Source organism: Cebus imitator, unplaced genomic scaffold (assembly GCF_001604975.1).
Source record: "Cebus imitator isolate Cc_AM_T3 unplaced genomic scaffold, Cebus_imitator-1.0 Scaffold100, whole genome shotgun sequence".
NCBI lineage: Eukaryota > Metazoa > Chordata > Mammalia > Primates > Cebidae > Cebus > Cebus imitator.
The window spans coordinates 3,127,505-3,143,491 of NW_016107415.1; the positions used below are offsets into that span (position 1 = coordinate 3,127,505).

Here is a 15,987-nt window from a genome sequence, read left to right on the forward strand (position 1 = left end):
GATAAACTATTAAATTTCAAGTATACATTCTTTTAGAATTTGTCTGCTCTTATTTATTAATTAGGTTGTTTCTGGGTTTGGTTTGGTTTTGTTTTGGTTTTGAGACGGAGTCTCACTCTGTCACCCAGGCTGGAGTGCAATGATCCAATCTCGGCTCACTGCAATCTCCGCTCCCTGGATTCAAGTGATTCTCCTGCCTCAGCCTCCCGAGTAGCTAGGATTACAGGTGTGCACCACCATGCCTGGCTAATTTTTTTTGTATTTTTAGTAAAGACAAAGTTTCACCATGTTGGTCAGACTGGTCTCAAACTCCTGACCTCATGATCGACCCACCTTGGCCTCCCAAAGTGCTGGGATTACACGCATGAGCCACCGTGGCCGGGCTGTTTCTGGTTTTAGTCATTATAAAATATACTGTGATTAATATCCTTATACCTCTGAACATATAAGCATCCATGTCTTTAAATGTTTAGTCTAGAAGTGGAATTGTTGTTCAAAGGATGAGGACTTTAAAAAAACTATTATTATGTAATGCCAAATTGTCATCCTGAAAGATTTTATATTTTTCATCCTCAATAGCTCTTTGTTGTTTTATCTTTGCCTTGAGAAACCCCATGACACCATAAATTAAAACATGTTTTGGGCCCCTCTCCTTCATCTGGCTGGGGCCCCAACTGGTATTTCTGTCTGCCTTTGTTCATGATACCTGGGAAACATCCTTCCTCCTCACAGCCATTTTGTCATTCCATGCTGTGGAGGCAATTCCCACTTCAGAAAGAGGGCTGGCTTGGGGCCTTGAAGATTCCTTCCGGAGTTTATGAGAATTTAATTCCTGAATCTTATTAAGTAGCTGGCCAGCTAGATTATTTTCGCAAAGCTGTTGATGTCCAAAAATGGATTAATCCAGCATTACTTAAAATGCTCTATGGGGGTAAAAGTATTTACATGCATTCGTGAAATGCACAAGGCTTTGTTCTGTTGTTCGTGATTCACACTCATAAGAAATCTCAATCTCGCAGTCTCTGTTGTAAGAAATCTTGTTTTTCATGGTTTCAGCCATTTATTTGGGATTTCTGTTAACGCAAAACCAGACAGCTTTGCAAACTTATTTAATTGCAGTTTATATGTGCATTTGACTTTAAACTGGCTATCACCTTACCAAGAAATGATTCCAAGATTGAGATTTCAAGCATTATAGAAGACTGGTGGTACAGGAACCTGTTTTATGTCATAATTTTAATCAATGATGGGGGATACCTAGACAACTACAGTTCTTCTACTTGATATTAGCAAATCTCACCTTCTCATCCTAGCCATAAATAAACAATTTCATTCCATAGTAAGTTCTGTCTCTGATATTCCTTGACGCTTAATTATCTTGTTCTATAGAATTTTACAGATGTTGGAAATTTTGCCCTCACAGATAAAATGAAACTCTCTAAGAACAGACATATTACTCTCTCTGCTTTTTGGACCTTCTAATATCTACCTTTAAAGGGAGTAAGAAGATCAGATATGAGAGATGATATATAGAGAGATTAGGATTGCCACCTAGCACTAGTAAACATGCTTCCTTTTCTCTTAATGCATTCTGCACAGTTCTGGGTGTGTAAAGACTCACTGAATTGAGTTGATTAACTAGTTTGAATGCTTGCCTAATCAATAACCTATGGAATTGAAATATAGAAACCTCTATATTACATTCACATATAGGCACAAACTATTAACCCAGCAAAGCTGAAACTTTTGAAGTAACGCAGATGAATGCCATTTTGGGTGGCCTTCTGTGACAGATCTATTAGTTGTAGAAAATCACCTACCATCCATAAGCAACAGGTCTTCGGTGGTAAACTAACCTGCCTAGTTAGATCCATTTATCTCTTCATTCAAGATGTCTCTCATTCTCAGAAACCACTTTTTAATCTCTAACAAGAATCTTGAAAATGGCTTTTTAATTATTTAACATACATGTTTGCTGCTGTTCTTACTTTTTTGTTTAATTTAGATGGAAGTTTGCCCAATGAGAGGCAGAGTTTGATAAAATGTGGTCCCTACCCTCTGGGTTTGCAGTTCTGCAGTGGAGGTGACGAGTAACAAGCTAATATTATTCATGCTATGGCAGAGACATCAACAAGAGCTGTGTTGGAGAGATTTTTCTAGCTAATTGATCAAGTCCAGGTAGGGGAAAGGAAGATGAGCTGACCATATGGATGGATGGAGGGAGCCACTCCAGTCAGCAGGCAAAGTTTGTGAGAGCAAAAAAAAAAAAAAAAACTTTTGAGATGCATACCATGTCTGGAGCACAGGTATGCAGGAGAAGGGGGTCAGAAAAGATGAGACCAGAGTGTGAATTAAGAGCCAGATTGGAAAGACTCTTAACTTGAAATATGATTTCCAAAATGCGAGTGCAAGGAATGTAATTCTGATGACTGCCTTGAACATGAATGGAGGAGAAAGGATACTGAAAGCAATGAGAGCAGTTGGGAGACTACCATATCTTCCCAAGTGAGATACTGTGCAGGCTATGTTCACATTACAAATGGGCAGGGCAGGCTAGGTGCAATAATAGTTTTGCAGCGGATTGACAAACTTTTAAATGGGACTCTTTCTAAGAAAGATTATTTCCATAGAATGGATTGCTTTAGGGGAGAAGGAAGACAGAGAAGAGTAGGATGTAAAAGCCAGCCAAGCTCACACTTGGAACCAGGAGTGAGCAGTTGCAGATCTCAGCAGACATTACAGATGGGCATACGGATCAGGGAGTCCCTGGAATGTGCTTGGTGGTTACAGTGGTGGCAGTAGATGCAAATTCCAGAAAGAAAGATTAGAATAGCAGCTGATACACATTCAAAAGTTTCCACAGTCCAATAAGGTGATGTCAGGGGTAGCAGCTAGATGAGGATGACAGGACCTTGGGTTACGTACAAAGTGCATATTTTGATTAAATGCATTCTCATTCTAATGCATTACAACTGAATTTTGTTAGTGAGCAAATGATATTGTAGACTGTATTCAGCTTAAGGAATATCAGTTTGCAGAGCCTCTCGGTGATGATTCTCAGCAAGGAGGAATAGCACAGAGGAGAAGAAGTGGAGATCACCTCAATAGGAGGGACAGTTTAGTAAAATTAGAAACACTGCCCTAGTCCATGGCAAGCAGCCTTTAATATATAGGCATGGCCATGGGCTGTCATTAATATGGGTTTCATGTGGCTGTGGAAAAGATAGAATATGGTTGAGACTGATAGATTTGGAGAGAACATCAGATGTTCAAGTTCACCAACACTGGGGGACGAAGCCTGACCATGAGTGAACCTGCAAAGGAAATGTGTAAGGATGATGCTGTCTGCCTAACAGCTCTATGTCAATGACTAGCTGATGTTCAGTGTATCATTTCTGAAGAGGGTTTGTCTTTAGCATATCATATCAATGTAAGATTGTTCCTTTGTAGATAGACCTTATATTCCCTCCTCAAACATGGAACAAGGTGATGGCTGGAGGTCATGTCCTTCAGTGGTAAATCTATATTTGCGTTTTAGCAGAAGAATTTGAGACATCTAATAACACTATGAAAAGCATTTTCAAATTTCTGACTTTATATTAGTCTGAAAAGTGTTCTGCCATTTAGAACTGTGTGATCTGGGCAAGTGACTTAACTTCTAAGCAGAAACACTCAACATAGTAAAATAAAAGAAAAGCAAGTTGAATTATAAAAACAGAAAATACTTAAAATGCTGTTGCAATAACTACCTATATCAATTTATATTATGTCAGGGCAAAAATCACATGCTATAGATTGAAGAAAAGGAGGAAAATAATCATAAGCACAAATTGCATTGTGCACCACTAACTCAGACTTTTAACAACTCCTTCTTTAGATATTTGTTCCTACTTTAGGGGCCACATAAAAAGCAAATTCAAAATGAAAAAGACAGCAACAAACATCCCAAAACATGGCGGTTTAAGCAACAATCATTTTATTTAGTTTCTGGCAATGTGTGTTGGCTGAGTATATCTTCTGTGTGGATCAGGTTGACTGAAAGCTGTGGTGTTCGCTCAAGTGTGCATGATCAACTGGAAAATTAGTGGAAGACCGGCCAATCCAGGATGGCTTTACTCACAGGGATGGCGATCGGCAGCCTATTGGCTGGGACTCAACTAACTTTAGGTTAGGGTACCTGAGTTCACTCCCGCGTGTTATCTCATCCTTCAGTAAGCTAGCTCTGGTGCAATCAGGTGGTGATTGAAGCGTTCCAGGAGAAGCAAAGGAGAAGCAAAGGAGAAGTCCCAGTGCGCAAATACTTTTCAAGTCTTACCATATGGAAAATTGCTGTTTGTTAACTAAAGCCAATCACATGGTCAGCTTGAATCAAGGAGTGGAGAAATAGACTACATCTATTGATGGGACAGGAAGAATTATAGTTGTTTTTCTCAGATTAAGTACAGCAGCAGTAGTGGCTTAGTATGATTACAACTGTAAGTATGAAATGCTCTAAAGTGATTTTTATTTCTTAAGCCATATGACCCTAACAGCATCATCCATAAGCACTGAGGATCAGCAGTGCAGGTATCATCTATAGCTTGTTAGAAATGCAGAATCTCAGGCCCCACCTAAGACCTACTGTAACAAATTAGAATCTACATTTTTACAAGATCTCCCAGTGATTCATAAGCACTCTAAGGTTTTAGAAGCACTGTATCTTTTTGCTGTTTCTCATAATTCCCTTTCTTAGAAATGCTATGTTCTCTTGTTGAGTGATAGATCTTTGATTTTTAAAGGTGCCAGAACTGTTTCCTTCTGCACAATTGAAACGGAACAAACACAGGTTTATACAGTAAAACAGGCTGCTTCACAGCGTGAATAGCTAGAGAGAGAGGATATAACATTTTATGCTCAACTGTCCTGTGCCTTTTTAAAAATAGAAATTTAAAAATTAAGATGACAGCATATAAATATTTTAAAATATTGTATTTAACCAGGCAGCACCATTCAGATATTAGAGTAATTTTTAAAGAAGTAGAAACAGCTAGGCACATACTGAAACTGACCTTTTACATTTCTGAACCATTACTTAACCAGACCTTGATTTTCTAAAGGTTCAAAGATTGATTCTCCAATCTTTAGTCCACAGTTTAAATATCTTTAGAACATATTTGAGTCTCGGGTACTCTTTAAGATTTTATACAATTGGCCAGGCATGGTGGCTTATGCCTGTAATCCCAGCACTTTGGGAGATCAAGGTAGGTGGGTCACCTGAGGTCGGGAGTTCAAGACCAGCTTGGCCAACTTGGAGAAAATCCATCTCTACTGAGAGTACAAAATCAGCCAGGTATGGTGGTGCATACCTGTAATCCCAGCTACTCAGGAGGCTGAGGCAGGAGAATCGCTTGAATCTGGGAGGTGGAGATTGTATTGTGCTGAGCCAAGATTGTACCACTGCACTCCAGCCTGGGCAACAAGAGCAAAACTCTGTCTCAAAAAAAAAAAAAAAGAAAAGAAAAAAATTTTATGTATGAAGAAGACCAGCACAGCACAATTTAAGCACATCTGGCATGTGCCGGCTGCTGGTCTCCCCTAGTTTGCCTTTTACCTTAAGTTTGAACAGAAAGAGAGAGGAAAAGAAATTTTGCATTAACATCAAATGCTGGTGTTTTGTGTGATGTTTGCTCGCCATATTGTCTTATCGAAATGGGACAACTTCTTTGAAGCTATAGCGGACGTTCTTTTAACTGTATATGCTTTGAGGGCCTGTTCTTGTCAATCCATAGTTAACACATATATCTTGAGTACTTAACATATGCAGGCATATTCTAGGTCTGGGGATACAGTGGGGAACAAAACTGAGAAACTTTGTAAGCAAATAGATTAGTAAGATAATTGAGGTAGTGATAAAGGGAAAATTAAATAGGATCATGTGGAAGAGAGAAACTGAAGGACAGGACCTGCTTTACCTATGGTTAGGCAAGTCTTCCTTGAGGTGGTGGTATTTGAGTTGAAACCTGAATAATGAGCAAGAGGCAGCCGTTTAAAGTGCCATGAGAGATACATACCAAGCAGAGAGAACAGAAGGTGCCAAGGCCTGGAGACTAAGACAAATCTGGTCCAAGAGACTATAAAATGGTTAGTATGTCCAAGTGAGTGAGAGGGAAATGAAGAGATGGGAAGGAGAATTTTGAACACAAAATATGCTTTTTAAAGAATCCCTGCACATTTTTATAAATGTTAACAAACATTCACCAGCATCCTCATAAACTCCACCAGACCTTATAAAGTAATTGATTACTCTGTCTTAGGCACTAAATTAAAGCACTTTTATATATTAATTCCATTTATTTACCTGAATTCTATGAAATCCTACCACTTTTGGAATATACAAAAGGAAATCAAGGCACAGTAAACTTAAGCTGCTTGCCTTAACACAGCTGGTACTGATGATATAAAGTGATTTTTCTGCATCCCCTAGACCCTTTTATGGAACATTTAAGAGGGCTGGATACCAATCAACTTTTTAACTCAGTAAAAGCCAAACTGACTCTTTTAAAATCTTCCTTCCCCCGAGGTTTAGACCCAGCATGAGGCGGGATGGGGCAATTCAACCTTTCCTCCTGGAGTCCCACTTCTCTCTGCCCCCTTCTGCCATCTGTTGCTGTTTGCGTGGAAAAAGAACAGAACAGAATACCGACAACCACACACATTCAGAAATCTCGCTTTGTATGTGGGAGTCTGGCTTCATTAACAAGTTTCTCAAACTCTCCCTCCACTACAACACCCAGCTAAACATAACTCATTGAAGTCATGGGAATAGGCAATGATGAGCTTCATGATGCCCAGATGTACTGCAGTGTCCAGATGCATCATCTGCTACTTCCTAGTAAGCATCTTCTGCTTCAAGCAGGTTGTTTTTCTCAAGAACCTCTAAATAAATAATGCCTATTTCAGTAATTCTCTACCCTCTGCATTGTCACTCAGATTCTGACTCCTGTTAATTTCCACCTTCTTTCTAAGGGTTCCCATTCTCACTCCAGACCATTCCCCTGTCCACCCACAAATCTGTATGTCCACATATTCACCCATCCATTCCTCAATCATGTAGTGGGTACAGAGTAATCTGTTTTCTTAACTGTTCTAAATGCTAAGGTATACAAACTATTTTAAATAATAGTTTATTATTTGAAGAGTTCACTCACTAGTAGGAGAAGCATACTCCCAGAAGTCCATATTAATCCCCTTCTTCTTTGAGGTGTTACTTACCTAAAATTAAGAGAGCAATTTAAGTGAATTTAAATTTACTGTCTTAAATTGCTCTGTATTTGTTTCTGTGTAGCCCTCCTCCCCTGTTTTCCTTTATGTCTTCTGGTTGAAATTTATTAAGAGCAAAGTCCAGGTTATATTCCTGGTGCAGTGAAGATAGAGTTGGGATATTTGTGGTTAGGTTTGGGTTTTGCCACTTACTAGTAATTTGGGGGGTAAACTCCTTCTCTACATATAGAACGGGAGTTGGGTTTGAGAATTTCTAAGACCCCTTTGAGCTCTGATGTTCATGGATTTGTGAATTCTAAAATACATAACAAGGTCTGAAAAGTGAAGGGAACATGCGATACAAAACTTGTTTCAAAGGTATTTATTTTTAACCTATTTAGGTGGTGGGTGGCTTTCAAACTGAAATGTCACATTGTCCCTGGCTTATAGACTGAGACAGAGTAAATTTAAAAACAAACTATTGAAAAATCAGATTGGTCCTTCCTTGTGAAGTTGGGCCTTTAAACAGAGTCTTAGGTTAGGATTCTTTCCAAGCCCATAGAGCAATATAGACAAGAGATATAGTCCCTTAGTAAGCCAATTCTCTATTTCTGCCTTCTCAGGGTGCTGCACCTTACATAGACAGTCAACACTGGCAGTATCAGAATATTCCTGGAAGAGGGTTTAGTTTATGCTGGAACAATCCGTAACTGGTGATTTAAAAAAGATACAATGCTGGGGGTTTATCTCTGGCTTTAGAAGGTTTTATCAAAGGGAGAACCTTTACCAAGCCCCATCACAGATGGGAGCCTGGCCTGATTGCAGCTCTGTTTAAATGGTGCTCTTGAGTTCCTTGACCATGTGCACAGGTTAACTATGGTCAGATAGTAATAACCCTAAACTGGAAAGTACTCATTTTAGAAAAATATAATTTTCTAAAAGAATTCAAATTCATTGACTAATTTCAATATAATTGATATTTGAAGGATGTCTAACAATTTGGAATATAATTACCTAGCAAGGGCTAATGTATACCAACCAGTTTTGTTGTTGTTATTTCAAACAATTAAATAGTTGTTCAGCAAAATGAGACTGGCATATTGCCAAACTGGCCACATCTCCGCAACGGAACAGGTTTTGTTTCTTTACATAATATTGTGAACAGTATATCTCTCCTATAGTTGTGGTGAACATTGCAAAGGCTTTAAAAATCTTTTTGAGTTCCAAGTACACTACTCAGGATATTGTTCAACCAACATGGAGAACAAAGTGCTGTTTACTTTGATGGTTTTGCTCTTTTAAAATCTCCAAGGGCTGAAAATGAAAAGCAATACTTTGTGACTTTGGTGATGTGAATCTAGTGAGACTGTATCTGAGTCTCCCATTCCACAATGCTGCTTTTCACCCTGATTCTATTCCCACCTAGTGCCCCATCCCAGCTGTAATAAGAATTCTTGATTTATAAAGTAAACTAGATGGCATTTACCACCCACCTAAATGAAGTGGTGTCAGGAGGGTTATAATAAGACATATTCAAAAGTCCTCCAGAAATATTTGATGTTCTGTATAAAGACGGTAGCCATTCACGGACTGAGCCTTTCTGTAAAAGTGAGAGTGTCTCTTCCTGCAGCCTGCTGGTAGGAAATGAGGCAAGGTTTTTTATCCATCTATTTTGGGAGCAGATAAGAGAGGAATGGAATGCTATAAAGTAATAATAAGAATGTTACAGAATAATCTTGCTCTGATTCTGACATTTAGCGATTGCCTTCATTCTGGACATTACTTTCCATCCATGTAATATTTTTGAACACCACAAAAATAAATGTAAAGTTACTGTTAGAACCTAAATTTCTTCATCTGTAAAATAGGATTAATAGTCTTGCCTAATAGAACAACTTTTAAGAAAATAATCATGAGATGATACATAACGCAGTTAGTTTCACAGATCCATTCTACAGCTGTGAGATATTTTTATTGCTTTTGTCACTTTTGTAAGGACGACTACTAAAACAGTAGACCTGCTTATAGCATTGCCATTTCTCCCTTTCTTCGGCCAAATAACCACATTTCCCCAGAGTGGGATCTATCCTAGAAAAAGCCTTAATGTTTAACCCACCTCTGCTTTTCTCCTCTAACTTCAGCACCTCTTGTACATATCTCTAGGAGCGAGCCTTCACTTTCTCTATATTGTGAGATAGTTAGCTGCTTGGCTCACAGAGTAATTGGGTGAGGAACAGACCATTTGGACTCACCCCCCCAACCAATGATTGCTATGTGGAGATATAACCCCTACTTTCATTTCTTATTAAATATCAAGTGTGGAATGAAGAGGGGCAACCTTAAAAATTTACTTGATTAGACTTAGACTTAATTATTAATATTAGACTTAAGAATGATTAATATCTTGCCACTTTAGCATTCTCATTTTTAAAGTAAATCGCAGATCTCATATTTTACCTCTGAATATTTTATGTATATACTTTAACAAGCTTTTTTTTACATAACCACAATGCTGCCAGTGCAGTCTAGCAAATTGATGACAATTATTTAATGTTATTTAATATATAGTACATATTTAGATATGTCCAATTGTTCCTCAATTTTTTTTGAAGTTGAACGAGTTTTAATGTGTATCTAAAACGCATGTCTACATTTCATTAGGGCAATGATGTCTTTAAGGGGGCCAAAGGAAAAGAATATCTATAGATAATCAGTTAAGCAAATCAGTCCACCATAGCGTGCCAGTATTCATGTTTGTTCACATATTCAAATATTTATTAAAGTTTTTTAAATATGCTAGATAGCACAGATATTTGGATCTAACTTTTTTGACGTGATGTTTTCTGACATGCCCGCATGTAAAAATGACTGAAAGAAATAAGAAAAGTGTATAATGGATATAACATGGAAGAACTTGATAACCTTCAAGTAAATAGTGTGTAGATTATAACAGAAAGGCCTCCTGGAGAAAAAAGGAAATCTGAGAGGCTTTGGAGGTTTCATTGAGAGGGTTTGGAGATTTCCTATGGGGGGTGATGCCCTGGGAAAAGAGTATTAAGATCCAGGCTTGACTGGTGGTGAGGTGTTTCTGGATGAGGCCTAACTGGTAAGAACAGAATACTCCTAATACAGTGCATATTGAACAGATTACAGATGCTGGCGGAAGTGTACATTGCGATGAAGTGAAAGAAGTATGTCAGAGCCACTGATTTGTCTTGAATATGTTATTTTTTTATTGAACAGCATATTTAAAAATAATTTGTGTTGTATGAATTCATATAATGTATGCAAATGAACTACAACCAGGAAAATTGTGGGATAAATCTTTTTTTTAAACCAATGATGGTGCGCTTAAACAATCTCTCTTTTCTCATATATGAAAATTTATATATTCTACAATCAGTTAATTGTGGCAAGGTTTAGTTTTGTGAATGCATGCATGCATGCACTTGTGGGCTCTGATGAATGATAAATGCTAAATCACCAGTAGCGGGAAATATTAATGTAAGTTTAGTCTTTACTGCAACTGTATTTAATCGATACCTTATTTCTGCTAACATGTGCGAGGCCGGCTCTGGCGTGGTAGGTAATCTATACTCTAGGAAAAGCTATAGCCCTTCTGAAGATTCTCTCTATTTTATTTATTTATTTTAAAAAGATGTATTAGGCTTCAGGGTAGAGTGGTTTTTCCTCCTGCTGAGGAAGCAGCAACAAAACAAAACATGATTTTAAAGGTGGGTGTATTTTTTAAGATGAGATTTGAGGCATTTCTGGTAGCTGTAGCATTTCATAGAACTACTTTATCAAAACATTTGGCTCATTTTTTTTTTCTTTCTAGAGAACAAATTAATTACCATCTGATAAGCATGTTTAATTTTCTTCTTTCTAGTCTACTATCAGGCTTTTATTAGTTGGAGCCACTAAATCAAACTCAGTATAGGTCATTGTCAATAAAATGTCCAGTGATTAAAGCTAAGTAATGCAGTGGCTTCCCTAAGCGTGAAAGCAGACCGATGAATGGGTAGAGGTGTGCTGAACTGGAGAGAAATGGTGCCTTCCTCAGCTCAGTCTGCACAGAGCCACTTCCCTGAAAGCCAGTGAACCTATTTACCATTGTCATAGTAACACACAATTTGGGCCCACGTAGACTTGATCCCGAGAGGCAATTGTTCCCGTGCCTGGGCGGCTGCGCTCCCCGCGGGGCTGGCTGCCTGCCGCCCCCGGGCTTCTGCAGCTCTGGGACTGCGCGCAGCGGCGGCGGAGGCCTTGGGGCCCCGCTCGCCAGCCTGGCCCGGGCGCAGATGCGCTGCCCCGGCCGCTGCCCCGCTGCCACGTGCGTTGCCATGACGATCAAAACGCGTGTCTGGAGAGATGGGTGCCGGTGTCGCCTTGTCCGTTATCCAAAACCCAGTCACTGTTGCTAGTTCCTCACTCAGCATGTGAGAGAGATTGTCTTCTCACTCGGTGCCACTCGGGGCCATACTCCAGAATCACCCAGGGCCACCTCCACACCCAAAACTGTGCAGGCCGGGAGGGGCTATTTCCCTAACCAGTATAATGGGCAAAGGAGAACGCCGCCTTCTCATGCAGTTCCTTTTGTAGCCCACCCCTTGCCATTCCAGGCATCACTGAAAGGTATATAATTTTGTGAACAGGCAAAAGGGGGAATGGCTGTTAACCAGAGGGGATCTCTGGTTCTTGAAGATAAGCCACCTTCTTGAAGAGAAGTGTGTGCCCTGCGGTGGTCCTCCAGGTGCCCTGTCTCTGACGTTTGACCAGGGTCAGTGCTGGCACCGGCTCTGTCACTGCACACTGGTCTCACCTTTCTTCTCTTCTCCTTTTCGTGTAGCTCAGCGGGGCTCCCAAATCACAGCACATAGCATCCCCAGGCAAGAGCTTTTGGTTTTGACTTGTTAGACTTGGGTTAGAACCCAACCCTACTCCAAGCGTCTGATGTAACAGGGCTTGGAACAGGCCTGGGAATCTGCATTTTGAGGTGGTCTCCCTAGGTGGTTCTGATATGCATCCAGATATGGGAATCAGTGCCAAGATCTCCTTTCTTTCTTCCTTTTCATTTCTAGATTTTCCTCTTCTCTCTTTTCTCCTTGAGTGCCTGCTGGCCAACACATACAAGTCCTCTTTTACTTTCCCATGTATTTTCCTCCCTCTCCCAATGTTTTAAGCATCTGTTGTGTGTCAGGCACTGTCCTAGATGCTTGGAAGTTCATGGTTCTCTGCCTCCGTGCAGCCTCTGTGCTTTCTTATTGACCTTCTCTCTTGCTAGCTCGTCTTCCCTTTCTCTCTGTACTTTCATCCTCTCATTTTCTTAATCCCTTTCTTTGTGTTTCTCCTTTTTTTCTTTCTTTTTCTCCTCCTCCTCCTCCTTCTTTTTCTATTAGTGAATCTATATGTATTTTTAGCACCATGAATATCAGGATTTAAAAAGGTTCTAGCATCTGCCTGGGTGTCAAGCCGTAAGTTCCTCCCATCATAGCTTAGAGGACTCCAAGACCACTAGGGGTGGGTGGAGCAGAAAGATATTCCACCCTAACTCTTTACAAGGGATTTGCCTTTTCCAGAGCTCAGTATGAAAAAACAAGTCAGGTTACTCTCAGCTAACATTAGAGTCATTTCAGTTTTCATAATGTTTAATGGCCTCTTTAAGATTCCCTTAAAGCTGCAATTAAAGATTGCCCTCCAGTCAAAAGAAAAGCATGTAAAAATGGGGCTTGCATCAAGAGAGAAGAAAACAAATAACCTCTCTGAATTAGTCCTCCCCTACCCCTCATTATTCAGGCTGCTGTTTTACACAAAGATACTCTTGAGCATGAAAACTATGAATTGTTACAGATTTACCTGTTCCAAAGTTTCAATTAAAGCTATGTGACGCGTGACTATAAAAACCGTCAGAACCTCTCCAAAGTTAGGTGATTTGCTTTGTTTTGAAAGAGTCCTCAAAGGCGCTCTCTTGGATCCTCGTGGGCTGCTGCTGGCAGCGTGAGGCATTTTCACGAGTCTTAGAGTCGAGTCATAGGCAGTGTCAGGGCATATTGCCTCCACGCTGAGCTCATTTCTTCAGCCTTCCCGTGGATTTGAGGTTGAAGGCTGCGATCATCATGACCTCTGATTGTCCTGGGGTTAAGCCCCCACTTAAACTATTAACTAACTTAAAGATTTCATGTACAACGCAATCAGCCAGCAGCTATTTATTAAAAAGCCTTTTATGTAAAAAGGTTTGGAGGACCTAGGAATTGTGAGAAATTTTAAAAAAGTAAAACATTAATTCTTGCATGTGGGGGAAACTGACTTACATGAAAAGAGAACTAAATTCTCAGCTTCAAGTGGTTTCCCAGAATGCTTGAAATAAAATACTCCTTTTTCAGCATGACCTTGAGACTCCAAATCATCTGGACCTTCCCCACCTCCCTCTCCTCAATCTTGCTGTTACTCTCTCTCATACTGGTTTTATTCCAGACTCACTTCTTCCTTTGACCTCCTACCCCAAGCCAGATCTGTTTTATGAATGCCCTTCCTCCCATCTTTGCATCCTTTTCATCGCTCAAGCTTCAATTTAGGGTTACTGCCTCAGAGAGGTCTTCTCTGATCGCTCTATCTAAAGAAGGCATCAGATCATTATATTCGCACCTGCTTTAGTGTCTGTCATGGCACATATTACTACTGGATATTATTTTTGTATGTATGTCTATTTCTCCCCCTTCCCCACCAAAATAAAGCTTCATGAAAGCAGGAGTTTTAATGCTTCTGTTCCACCCAGAAGAATGTAAGGCATTAAAAATATGTTCAGGAATATAAAAGAATGAAAGACTGTGTCACCTGCCAAGTCAGGTTTTTCAGACACTGAACACTAGTGTTTCTGGAGGAGGGAAGAATCACTCTAGGCTGAAGGGGACAAGAATTGATTAGAGAGGAGGAGATACCTGATTTGGGTGCTGTAGATCTGCAGGATTTATAGCTACAGAAAGAAGGATGATGAGTTTCTTTCAGGTAAGGAAGTATTTGCCAATTAAATGATCTAATCAATTTTGGCACCAAACCAGATATTCAAATATAGGTGAATCCTTTAACCTCAGTTTCCACTTCTGGTCTTGGAGGTTACTTGCTGTTCTAAATCTGTGGTTCTTAAAGCTGATTTTTCTTTTTTTTTTTTTTTTTTTCCTGATCAGAGAACTTTGTTATGTCACTCACTGCAACAAAAAGGGCATCAGAGAAATCAAGTTTAAATAACTGCCTCTTTCTCTACAATATGAGAAGGGGGAAAACATTTTTTTCCCTTCACTGGCAAAGAAGATGGTTATGGCTGATTAATCAGGCCATTAGATACAGTTTTGCTGCATTCAGTAGAAGCAATGATGAGAATTTAGCTTGAATATTCATGTTATAAGTGCTACATGAGTTTGGAATGCTTATAGATTTGCAAAATTTGAGAGCTAAAAAGGACCTTAGAGATCATTTAGATTCTGCAGCCCATCCTCCATAGCATTTATAATTTTACACTTTAAAATACCAAGACCCAGAGTAGTAAAGTGATTGACTTATGGTTACACTGGTAGCTGGTGGGCAAGCAGATTACTCCCACCCTTCCGATTCTCAGTCCAGCGCTCTTTATATTGAACCTAAGTGAGTTTCATGCATTTGGTCATGTTACATAAGCAGAAAGAAAATCTGGAAGCAATGACTAGGCATACTCATAGAAGAAACCCCATCATCATTTTCAAAGCCTCAGTGGTGAAAGTGAGAAATACATACTGAAGGAACTTTCTGGCATTTGAAAGGAAATAAAGCAATATTCATCAGCCCTTCTAAGAGTAGGTAGAGTACAAGTTAGGGAAAATGGATGCTATTGTTTTACTATATCCATATATTTTCAACGTTATCCAAAAACTGCCGTGCTGAAATAATAACACACTGCTATAATTTTGCATCATTTAACTGGGAGTACACAGTACATGGAGATTTATTATTTTGACTAATGAGTTTAGCTTTGCTGTTGGAAATAGTGTCAAATGTCATTCTTTCCATCCTCCAGCAGATGGCAACTCTAGTCTTCTTGTCATTTTATCTATTTCTATTCTCAGAAGATGTTGTCCTTCACCATCCCTGCCCCCCTTTCTTCTCCCCGGGAAGTTCATCTTTATGTACTACTCAGGGTGATATGGGTAAGTGGATCCATCCCTCCGCCTATGGAATCACCTCCATTAGCATCTGACTATGAAGGCCACCTTAAATGTGCCTAGAAATAACAAAATCACAAATTAGCCAAGACTTCTAATTTTTTCAAAAAACAAGAGGGGGAGAAGATAGAGATTCTAAAATAAGATGTACCACAGAAAACTTTCCATTTAAGGAAAAAAAAAGTCTTCAAAAGAAACAAAATGTCAATTTATCCAGTTCTAACTTTAAGAGGATGGGTTTGATTAGATTATCTGAGTTACTGGCTAAAAGAAAGACACCCAGGAGTGAAATTGTGTGAGATTTCTCATACACTGTGATTTTTGGTCTCTTAGCTGTCTTTTCTCTTCTGTTCCTCCCTCCCTTTTACACACTTTCTCTCAGTCATCAAAAGTACTGTGCCTAGCCCCCTAATTTATTTGCGTTTTAGAAACCTGGTTTCTGTCCCTAGGCGTGTTCTTAAGACACTGCCTTGATGACCTTCATTTTCTCTCCTTCCAGTCTTTGCTCCCAGCCCTTCTCCTACCAGCTAGCTCCTCATAACTCTTGCAGGATTGC

At 39.5% G+C, this 15,987-nt stretch overlaps 1 protein-coding gene across 7 annotated transcripts in view; it reads left to right on the forward strand.

Annotated features, from left to right (window-relative positions):
- CTNNA2 (catenin alpha 2) overlaps nucleotides 1–15,987 on the forward strand; it is a 1,139,443-nt gene that overhangs the window by 794,708 nt on the left and 328,748 nt on the right. Inside the window, exon 1 of one of the 7 annotated variants that reach the window (XM_037741394.1) lies at nucleotides 15,372–15,416. The exons of the other annotated variants lie outside the window; for them this stretch is intronic. The gene's annotated coding sequence lies outside the window, so the exon portion shown is untranslated. Of the gene's footprint in view, nucleotides 1–15,371; nucleotides 15,417–15,987 lie in introns of those variants that run through there. 7 annotated transcript variants of the gene reach the window in all.